Genomic DNA, 11,378 nt, shown 5'->3' with positions numbered 1-11,378 from the left:
TTGAAAAAATATGATCCTGAATTGAAAATTATCTTGAGAACAGAAATGGGTTAAATGAATACTATTTAGACAATTGCCAAAATTTGATTATGGACTATATTCGTTTGCTACGGCTGCTATGGTGAATTACCACAAATTTGGTGGCTTAAAATAACACACATTTATTTTCTTATCGCTCTGAAGGTCAGGAGGATGAAGCCAGTTTCACTGGGCTGAAATCAAGATGTTAACAGGGTTGAACTCCCTGTGGACTGGTAAAGCACACATTGTCGCCAGTTTACTCTTTTTTTTTTGAGACGGAGTTTCACTCTTGTTGCCTAGGCTGGAGTGCAATGGCATGATCTTGGCTCACTGCAACCTCTGCCTCCTGGGTTCAAGTGATTCTCCTGCCTCAGCCTCCCAAGTAGCTGGGATTACCGACATGTGCCACCACATCCAGCTAATTTTGTATTGTTAGTAGAGGCAGGTTTTCACCATGTGGATCATGCTGGTCTCTAACTCCTGACCTCAGGTGATCCACCCGCCTCAGCCTCCCAAAGTTCTGGGATTACAGGTGTGAGCCACTGTGCCCAGCCACCAGTTTACTCTTGAATAATTCAGAAATATATACAAAATGAGGCACAATATAAACATGTGGGAAATCTAGGTAAAGGTACCATTTTTGCGACTCATCTGTAAGTTTGAGATTATGTTAAAATTTAAATGGATCAAAAGAATAAGTATTATTTACAGGCAGGGATATAAGCATAAATTTTCAGGTCAATTCTTAAGTCAATGGGATGAGTTCCTAACTAGAGTCAGAAAACTCTGTTAAATAATAACACTTCTTTGCATTTGGAGGATGCTTATTTTCCAAATCATTTCACAGCGATTGCCTTATTTGCTTCTTGCAATAACCACAGGAAGTCAGGAGAGCAGATATTCTTATTCCTGTTGGACAAATGAAAAAAAATGAAGCATGGAAGAGTTAATTGAATCACCTAAGATTCCACACACGTAAGTGGCAGAGTTCTAGATTAGAAGAAACTCTCTTCTGATTCTCCTATGCTAGGTGTAAAAGAGTAGTCAAGAGTGGTTATAGGTACAGCTTAAGACAGACCTGTACTGAAATCCACTTGAGTCCTGGCTACAACTTGTCTGGCTGTATTACTCAGGGTAGGCAAGGTTATGTAGTGGTGACAAATAAACCCTGAAATATCAACAGCTTAACAGAACAAAGGTTTATTTGTTGTTCCCATTTACAGTGTAATGTGGGCCCATCAGCTCTTTTTTTTTTTTTTTTTTTTTTTTTGACAGAGTCTTACTCTGTAGCCCAGGCTGGAATGCAGTGGCACGATCACAGCTCACTGCAGCCTCAACCTCCCAGGCTCAAGCAATCCTCCCATCTCAGCCTCCCAAGTAGCTGGAACCACAGGTGCACACCACCTCACCCGGCGAATTTTTGTATTTTTTGTAGAGATGGGGTCTCCCTGTGTTGACCAGGCTAGACAGTCAGCTCTCTTGAGTGGCTCTCCTCCAAGCAGTTACTCAGGGATCTAGGCTCTGCCCTTAGGAGGAGAGGCTGGGGTGGATCCTTTGTTTCCAGCTGTGCAGATAAGGAAGAGAAAGTGAAACTTTGTGTGGAATGTTTTAAACCTGGAAATGGGGCATAGCACATCTAAAATCTATGGACCCGAATTTAGTCACATGGGTCCACCTCCAAGCATGGAGTTCTGGGAAATGCAGTCTTTCTGTGTGCTCGGGGGAAAATAAAACAGTTCAGGCCAGGCGCAGTGGCTCATGCTTGTAATCCTAGCACTTTGGGAGGCCAAGGCGGGCGGATCACCTGAGGTCAGGAGTTCGAGACCAGCCTGGCTAACATGGTGAAACCCCATTTCTACTAAAAATACAAAAAAATTCACTGGGTGTGGTGGCACGTGCCTATAATCCCAGCTACTTGAGAGGCTGAGGCAGGAGAATCAGTTGAACCCGGGAGGCGGAGGTTGCAGTGAGCTGAGATTGCACCATTGCACTCCAGCTTGGGCAACAAGAGCAAAACTCCATCTCAAAAAACAAAACAAAACAAAAAACCCAGTTCAGTGCATACCTAAGTTTGACTCTGCCATACTAGCTATTGTAAACTTGAGTAATTTATTTAATCTCCTAAATATTCTCATTCATCAAATGCAGACAATAATACCACAGAGAGTAGTTGCATTGAATGAAGGACAAAATGTACATGGCATGTATAGCACAGTGCCTGGCACTGTAAATCATAAATAGGAGTTATTAGTTTTTGTTTGTTTGTTGTTATTAAGACAGGCTCTCCCTCTGCCACACAGGCTGGAGTGCAGTGGCACAATCACAGCTAACTGCAGCCTTGACCTCCCTAGCTCAAGTGATCCTCCCACCTCAGCCTCTTGAGCAGCTGGGACTCCAGGCACACTCCACTATGCCCAGCTAATTTTATTTATTTATGTATTTATGTACTTATTTATTTTTGTAGTGATGGGGTCTCATTATGTTGCCCAGGCTGGTCGTGAACTCCTGGGTTCAAGCCATTCTCCTGCCTCAGCCTCCCAAAATGGGGGAATTTAGGCGTAAGCCACCGGGCCCGCCCAGTTATTAGTATTACAGAATTTCTCATGTCTCTTACAGTCCTGGTTATGTCAATTCCCTGGCCAGTAGTGGAGATGCCAAACCTTTCCACGTGGTATCCATTTGTTCCTTGCTCTCTGCCCACAATATAATGTATGTTGGTTTCATCAAAAGGAAAGATTAAGGCCTTGGAGCAGGGCCCACTTGGCAGGATGTAATGTGAAGAGCAGTGGGTTACAAGTGTCATTTTGCAAGATATGCCCTAATGCAGCGGCTTGGGAACAGTGGAGGCACCCATGAATCCCCCAGGGGTGGCTGAGATGGCCCCTCTTGTTGTTCTTAACAACAGGTGTTGGCAGACTTCCAACAAAGCTGCCAAGGAGTCTATTCTCTCTGGAATTTAAAGGGAGAGGACAGGGTGGTGTCCACAGGAGGTGAGGGGCAGCAGCTGTCCAGAGCTTACAGTTTTCTCCATACTCAATGGCACTGTAATGTAAGTGGCTCAACTAAGGCCTCTCCAAAAAGGCCCACATAGGAACACCCTGCACCTCCCAAAAACAGAACATGGAGATTCATGAGCAGGATGTAGGGTGGACTCCCTGCAAAGAATCATGCATGACCGTTTATTTTCTGCTGGGTAGAAATGTCCCTTTCAGTTTGGAAATGGAGACTGAGAGCCACAATTTGGGAACCGAAGCCCTCATAGACTTTACCCCATTTCCGACACACAGCCAAACCATGATTTGGCCCCTCAACACAGAAGGCTGCTTAACTTTCTAGTTTGTGACCAGAGGTGAGAAGTTCAGCACATTTGGCAAACAATGTAATTCATGCTGGTGTAGCCAAATTAATCCTCTTTTAGGTTAGTAGATGTCCAAGTTTTCTTTGTTTTACATACTAGCAGATTTGGGCTGGGCCCAGTGGCTCGCGCCTGTAATCCCAGCACTTTGGGAGGCCAAGGCGGGCAGATCATGAGATCAAGACCATCCTGGCCAACATGGTAAAACCCCTTCTCTACTAAAAATACAAAAATTAGCTGGGCGTGGTGGTGCGCACCTGTAGTCCCAGCTACTCTGGAGGCTGAGGCAGGAGAATCGCTTGAAGCTGGGAAGCATAAAAACTAGCAGATTTGGGAACACAGTAAAGTAAAAACTCAAGACTCTAGATCCATTTTTTAAAATTTATTTATTTATTTATTTATTTTTGAGATGGAGTCTCACTCTTGTCGCCCAGGCTGGAGTGCAGTGGCACCATATCAGCTCACTGCAGCCTCTGCCCCCCAGTTCAAGTGATTCTCCCACCTCGGCCCCCCTAGTAGCTGGGATTATAAGTGCCTGCTGCCACACCTGGCTAATTTTTTTTTTTTTTTTGACACGGAGTCTTACTTTGTTGCCCAGACTGGAGGGCAGTGGCATGATATCTTGGCTCACTGCAACCTCTGCCCCCCAGGTTCAAGCGATTCTCCCACCTCAGCCTCCTGAGTAGCTAAGATTACAGGCGTGCTCCACCACACCCAGCCAATTTTTGTTTTTTTAGTAGAGACGGGGTTTCACCATGTTGGCCAGGCTGGCCTTGAACTCCTGACCTCAAGTGATCCACCCACCTTGGCCTCCAAAAGTGTTGGGATTACAGTACAAGCATGAGCCACTGCTCCCAGCCTTAATTTTTATCTCTAAGAAAAAACTTTTTTTTCCATAGAGACAGTGTCTTGCTACGTTGCCCAGGCTAGTCTCAAACTCCTGGGCTCAAGCTATCTGCCTGCCTCTGCCTCCCAAAGTGCTGGGATTACAGGCATGAGCCACAGTGCCCAGACTGCCTAGCACTGTTTTTATATAAATAGTGTGTTTATTTGGAATGGCTTGCTGCATAGGTAGACTAAATCTGTCTCCAAGTCACCCCATGGTGCCACTGCTACCACCCATGACCAGGCATGAAAATAAATGTGTGGAGAGCACTGGAAATCAAACGTTGTGCTGGGCACGGTGGCTCACGCCTGTAATCTCAGCACTTTGGGAGGGCAAGGTGGATGGATCACTAGAGACCCGCCTGGGCAACATGGTGAAACCCCATCTACTAAAAATACAAAAATTAGCTGGGCTTGGTGGCGCATGCCCGTAATCCCAGTTACACCGGAGGCTGAGGCATGAGAATCTCTTGAGCTTGGGAGGAAGAAGTTGCGGTGAGCCAAGATTGTGTGACTGCCCTCCAGCCTGGGTGACAGAGACACTCTGCTAAAAAAAAAAAAAAAAAAAAAAAAATTAAAAAATTAAATCAAAGGTTGTGGCACACTGCAGTTACCACCAGCATTTTCTGAAGAGTCAAGAAGCAATATAGCAGAAGTTGAGACTACAAGGAAAGCGAGAAAAGTTAAGAAGAAAGAGGACGAACTTGCCAAAAGCAAATCTACATTTAAAGGCACTGAATCCCTCTCTACTGGTTCTGGGGAGATTGGCTAAAGAAACCCTGTTGTTAAAAAGGCTTTTCTGGGAGAAGAGTGCAACATGCGGCCATGAGTCAAGTGACCCAACTTCACATTCTAAGACCTTCTATTTCCATTTATGTAACTCTGAATATTTCTTTTTTTTTTTTTTTGAGACAAAGTCTCACTCTGTTGCCCAGGCTGGAGTGCAGTGGCGTGATCTCGGCTCACTGCAACCTCCGCCTCCTGGGTTCAAGCGATTCTCCTGCTTCAGCCTCCCGAGTAGCTGGGACTACAGGTGCGTGCCACCATCCCTGGCTAATTTTTTGTATTTTTAGTAGAGACGGGGTTTCACCGTGTTAGCCAGGATGGTCTTGATCTCCTGATCTTGTGATCTGCCCACCTCGGCCTCCCAAACTGCTGGGATTATAGGCATGAGCCATCGCACCCCGGCCTCCTATGAGCATTTCTTTTTTTTTTTTTTTTTTTTTTTTGAGACGGAGTCTCGCTCTGTCGCCCAGGCTGGAGTGCAGTGGCGCGATCTCGGCTCACTGCAAGCTCCGCCTCCCGGGTTCACACTATTCTCCTGCCTCAGCCTCCCGAGTAGCTGGGACTACAGGCGCCCGCCACTGCGCCCGGCTAATTTTTTTGTATTTTTAGTAGAGATGGGGTTTCACCGTGGTCTCGATCTCCTGACCTCGTGATCCGCCCACCTCGGCCTCCCAAAGTGCTGGGATTACAGGCGTGAGCCACCGCGCCCGGCCGAGCATTTCTTAATAGTGACTCTCCTGATCTATCCATTAGGGCTAATGACCCAGACTACCTCACAGGGTTGTTGTGAGGTTCAAATGAGATAAGGATGTGAGTGTATAATAGGTGCTGTAGTTTAGTTTGGTATTTTAATTTCAGTTTACCTAAAAGCTTCTGAGCTTCTTGGAATTTCCGATAAAAAGTTTTTGTTTTTTTTTTTTTTGAGACGGAGTCTCGCTCTGTCGCCCAGGCTGGAGTGCAGTGGCACGATCTCGGCTCACTGCAAGCTCCGCCTCCCGGGTTCAGGCCATTCTCCTGCCTCAGCCTTCCGAGTAGCTGGGACTACAGGCTCCCGCCACCACGCCCGGCTAATTTTTTTATATTTTTAGTAGAGACGGGGTTTCACCGTGTTAGCCAGGATGGTCTCGATCTCCTGACCTCGTGATCCGCCCGCCTCGGCCTCCCAAAGTGCTGGGATTACAGGCATGAGCCACCGCGCCCAGCCATCCGATAAAAAGTTTAGGGAAACTGACAATCATTTCAAATCCAACTTATTCCTTTCTAACCTCCCCTTCTTCTTCCCAACATATATCCCTGTCTAGAGAGTCCCTATAAGTTCCCTTTTATAATACAAACGTCCCTGGGGAAAAGACAAGAGCTGACTTATTTCCAGATAACACCTTAATTGTTCATATATGCTTCAGTTAAGAGCTGGAATGGCGTAGGAGTTGGGCCTTTGAGAGGGAAGGGAGGACCCCCTGGAGGCTTAAACTCTGTAAAGAGATACAGAAAGCTGATGGCAGACTAAGCAGAAAGCAAACTTGGTCGACTTCCCAATTTTTCTGAGGGAAAAACCTGACAGAACAGGGCCATATTTCAACAATTTTGTTGTATGTGCCAATTTCTATCTAAAGGGTTAGAATTGTTTATTTTCCTCTCTTGTAAGATACACATAATTTATACATGTAAATGTATAAATTATTTTTAGGCTGGACATGGTGGCTCACCCCTGTAATCCTGGCACTCTGGGAGACTGAGACAGAAGGATCCCTTGAGCCCAGGAGTTTGAGACCAGCCTGGGCAATGTAGGGAGACCCCGTTTCTATAAAAAGTACAAAAATTAGCCCGGCATGGTGGAGTGAACCTGTAATCCCAACTACTTGGGAGGCTGAGGTGGGAGGATAGCTTGAGCCCAGGAGGTCGAGGCAGCAGTGAACCAAGATCATGCCACTACACTCCAGCCTGGGTGGACAGAGTGAGACTCTATCTCAAAATAATAAATAAAAATTTTTAAAAAATCAAAATCCAAAAGAAAGAAAGAAAGAAAAAAAGAAAAGAAAGCAAAGCAAGGGTGGATGATAATAGTCCCTCCCTGAAACTGACTTCCTCCATGGTCAGGAATCAAAACCTAATTTTGTAAGACTAATGAAAGGCCACAAGAATAGGATTATGGGAGGGGCCTGAACTCTGCTAAAATATAGGCATAGTTTCTACGAGCCCTTACTGCTCAGGGGTCATGTGGCCAGAGGTCACAAGATTTGTGACTTTCCCAATTGCTCCTATAGATAACATCACTATTGTAGAGCCTAAGATTTTTTTTTTTTTTGAGATTTTTTCAGACTGAACCTATCCAGAATTGTGATTCATGACTCACCAGATCCTGTGGCCCCCCTATCCAGGGGTGCACTCAGCACATGAGGACACCTGTGATTCTGCCCCTATGAGTTCATCCCCAACCAGTCAGCAATACCCATTCCTTAACCCCCTGCCTGCCAAACTGTCTGGGAGACTGATTTGAGTGATAACTCCAATTCTCTTGTGTGGGCCAGCCACATATCAATAAAACTCTTTCTCTACTGCAATGCCATGGTCTCAGTGGATTGATTTTGTCTGTACACCGGGGCAGGAAGAACCCATCAGGCGATTACAGTAGTATTTTGATGAACTGCTTTTCTTAGTTTTAGTATAGTCCAGCCTATCAATTATTCTTTTTATACTTGGTATTTTTTGTGTCCTGTTTAAGAAAACTTTGGCCTATTCTCACTTTCTTTTTTTTTTTGAGGCAGAGTTTCACTCTTGTTGCCCAGGCTGGAGTGCAATGGCACGATCTTGGCTCACTGCAACCTCTGCCTCCCAGGTTCAAGCAATTCTCCTGCCTCAGCCTCCTGAGTAGCTGGGATTACAGGCCTGGGCCACCATGCCTGGCTAATTTTGTATTTTTAGTAAAGATGGGGTTTCTCCATGTTGGTCAGGCTGGTCTTGAACTCCCAGCCTCAGGTGATCTGCCCACCTCGGCCTCCCAAAGTGCTGGGATTATAGGCATGAACTGCCATGCCCAGCCTATTCTCACTTTTTTAAAAATAGAAAATTATTCTTTTCCAAGGTAAATTGTACTTTGGTAGACCGAGGTGAAAGAATTGCCTGAAGCCAGGGCAACATAGTGAGACAAAACATAGTTCTACAAAAAATTTAAAAAATTAGTCAGATGTGGTGGCATGGGCCTCTGGTCCTAGCTACTTGGAAGGCTGAATTGGCAGGATCACTCGAGTCTGGTGGTTGAGGCTGCAGTGAGCCATGATCATGCCACTGCATTCCAGCCTGGGTGACAGAGGGAGATTCTGGCAAAAAAAAAAAAAAAAAAAACAACAACAAAAATTGCAAAAAATGTACGGCCTGGCCTGGTGCCTCAATACCTATAATCCCAGCACTTTGGGAGGCCGAGGTGGGAGGATCACCTGATCCCAGATGTTTGAGACCAGCCTGGGTAACATAGTGAGACCTTATGTCTTCTTAAAAAAAATTAAAACTTATAGACTTATAGATTATCAAAAAGAAGAAAAATAATACCTATAATGCAACATCCAGAGACAGAAGCTTTATAAACATTTTGGTGCATATTCTAGTATTTATAAATGTTTATACACATACTTTTTTTTTTCTCAAAAAAAAAATGACCTCTAATCCCCAGCACTTTGGGAGGCCAAGTTGGGAGGATCACTTGAGGCCAGAAGTTCAAGAACATCCTGGGCAACAAAACGAGACCCTATGTCTACAAAAATAAAAATGGAAAATTAGCCAGGTACAGTGGTGTGCACTTGTGGTCCAAGCTACTCAGGAAGCTGAAATGGGAAGACTGCTGGAACATAGGAATTAGTGGCTGCAATAAGTTGTGTTCACACCACTGCACTCCAGCCTGGTAGACAGAACAAGACTCTGTCTCTTAAAAAGAAAAAAGAAAAAAAAAAGGACGATACTGTCCTTGCTTTTAGTAAACTTTTTTTTAATTTTTAATTTAATTTTTAAAAATTTTTTATTTAGAGATAGAGTCTTACTCTGTCACCCAGGCTGGAGTGCAGCGGCATGATCTTGGCTCACTGCAACCTCTGCCTCCCAGGTTAGCAATTCTCCTGCCTCAGCCTCCCAAGGAGCTGGGACTACAGGTACCCGCCACCACATCTGGCTAATTTTTGTATTTTTAGTAGAGAGGGGGTTTTGCCATGTTGGCCAGGTTGGTCTCGAGCTCCTGACCTCAGATGATCTGCCCTTCTTGGCCTCCCAAAGTGCTGGGATTACAGGTGTGAACCTCTGCGCCCAGCCAGTTTTGTTTTTTTTTTTAATAATAGATGCAATCTCACTATATTGCCCAGGCTGGTCTCGAACTCTTGGGCTCAAGTGATCCTCCCACCTCAGCCTTCCAAAGTGTTGGGATTATAAGCATGAGCCACTACACCTGGCCTAGTTAATTGTTTAAAACTTAACATTTTATCTAAAAATACTTATCTTCATACATTTTAATGGTTGTATAATATTCCATTATAGGGATATACCAAAAGTGTCAGGCCAGGCACTGTGGCTCACGCCTGTAATCCCAGCACTTTGGGAAGCCAAGGTGGGTGGATCACCTGAGGTCAGTAGTTCAAGACCAGCCTGGCCAACATGGCGAAACCTCGTCTCTACTAAAAAATACAAAAAATTAGCCGGGTGTGGTGGTGGCGTGGGCCTATAATCCTAGCTACTCGGGAGGCTGAGGCAGGAGAATCGCTTGAATCCAGGAGGTGGAGGTTGCAGTGAGCCAAGATCGCACCACTTCGCTCCAGACTGGGCAGCAGAGAGAGACTCAAAACAAGAGTTTGTTTTGAGACTCCATCTCAAAACAAAACAAAACAAAAACAAAAACAAGAAACCCAGAAGTGTCCTTTTTAACTAGTAGATTTTACATGGTAAAATGTAAACAAGCAACATCAGTAACACTAAATGGAACTCTTTAGGAGTTTCCTTTGATTGAGGATCATTTGAGAAATCCACCAAGCCAGTTGTATATAGTGTCAGAATTTTAGGCTCAGTTATACTTCTGACTCCATGGCCATGGGAAAGTCACCTAATGTTGCTCTACCCTGGAATTCTCCATGTTAGAGAGGAGGTCTCAGAGCAAATAATCACTGAGGTTTGCTCCAACTCTGAATGTCTGAGGATTCACCCATAACTGAGGCTGCTGCAATGTGTCTTTTCCTTCTGTAGTGTTTTCGCTGACTCACTTGTGACCCAAATGCTCCATCAGGTCAGAGGAAACATGTATACATAAGAAAAACCCTTGGGAAACTCGGTGGCAAGGTAATCATGTCCTTGGAGCAGAATAAGTGCAAGGGATAAACAGGACAGCTTTGCTTCAAACCAGCTGCCCTTGTGTGACCTGAAGGTGCTTCCCTAGGGAGGAGCTAAGAAGTGAAACTTTGCTTTTTGTCAGAAGAAAAGTGATTTGAAGAATTAAGGACTTTCAGGAGGGAAAATCACTGCTATGTTTAACTCTCAAAAGTTGAGGAGGCCAGACGTGATGGCTCATGCCTGGGATGCCAACAATTTGGGATGCCAAGGTGACAGGATCCCTTGAAGTCAGGAGTTCAAGACCAGCCGGGACACATAGTGAGGCCTTGTCTCTATAAAAAAAAAAAAAAAAACAAAAAAAAACAAAAAAAAAACCCCACCGGCGGCAGTGGGTGGTGGTGTTGGGGGAAGAATCCCAAATTTAAAAAGATGCCATAAAAGGTACAAGGGTAAGGCATTGCAAAGACCTATTATTAAGGGGGTTGAGGGCCGGGCACAGTGGCTCATGCCTGTAATTCCACTTTGGGAGGCAGATCACTTGAGCCTAGGAGTTTCTGCCCACAGTGAGCTGTGGTCGCGCCACTGCACTCTAACCTCGATGGCAGAGTGAGATTCCGTTTCAAAAAAAAAAAAAAGGAGTTGAGCAGAGGAAATACTAGGTGAACTCCACTCAGAAATGTCACCTTGAATTACCAGGATGATAGTCAAGGGTCTGATTTGGAAAGTGAGGGTCAGAAATGTGAATTTTGGTTGGTGTTTATTTGCTTACCACGTTGCCGTGGACCAATCACCTCTTTGAGTCTGTGTCTCCATCTGTACCATCTGTAAAATGAAAAAATGACAGTATCACATAAGCTTGTCGAGATAATTATGGAGATAAGAGGCTTGAGGCAAGTAAAGTTCTTAGCCAGTCCTGGCTTGTGGTAAACGCTAAGGTTTTTTTCTTTTGCAGTTAAAAACATTGAGGCCAGGTACAGTGGCTCATACCTGTAATCCCAACACTTAGGGAGTTCGAGGTTGGAGGATTGCT

The 11,378-nt window shown here is 44.9% G+C and overlaps 1 long non-coding RNA gene across 1 annotated transcript; it reads left to right on the top strand.

The window, feature by feature from the left end:
* The first annotated feature begins 454 nt into the window (after window positions 1-454).
* LOC129534151 (uncharacterized) lies at window positions 455-7,608 on the top strand. Its single transcript, XR_008680612.2, has 2 exons — window positions 455-996; window positions 7,366-7,608. It is a non-coding gene; the product is annotated as an uncharacterized lncRNA (long non-coding RNA).
* The last annotated feature ends 3,770 nt before the right edge of the window (window positions 7,609-11,378 follow it).

The sequence above is a fragment of the Gorilla gorilla genome, chromosome 5 (genome assembly GCF_029281585.2).
Source record: "Gorilla gorilla gorilla isolate KB3781 chromosome 5, NHGRI_mGorGor1-v2.1_pri, whole genome shotgun sequence".
Classification (NCBI taxonomy): Eukaryota; Metazoa; Chordata; class Mammalia; order Primates; family Hominidae; genus Gorilla; species Gorilla gorilla.
Note: the sequence above shows the minus strand (reverse complement) of the source record. Positions and strands in the feature narration are given on the sequence as shown.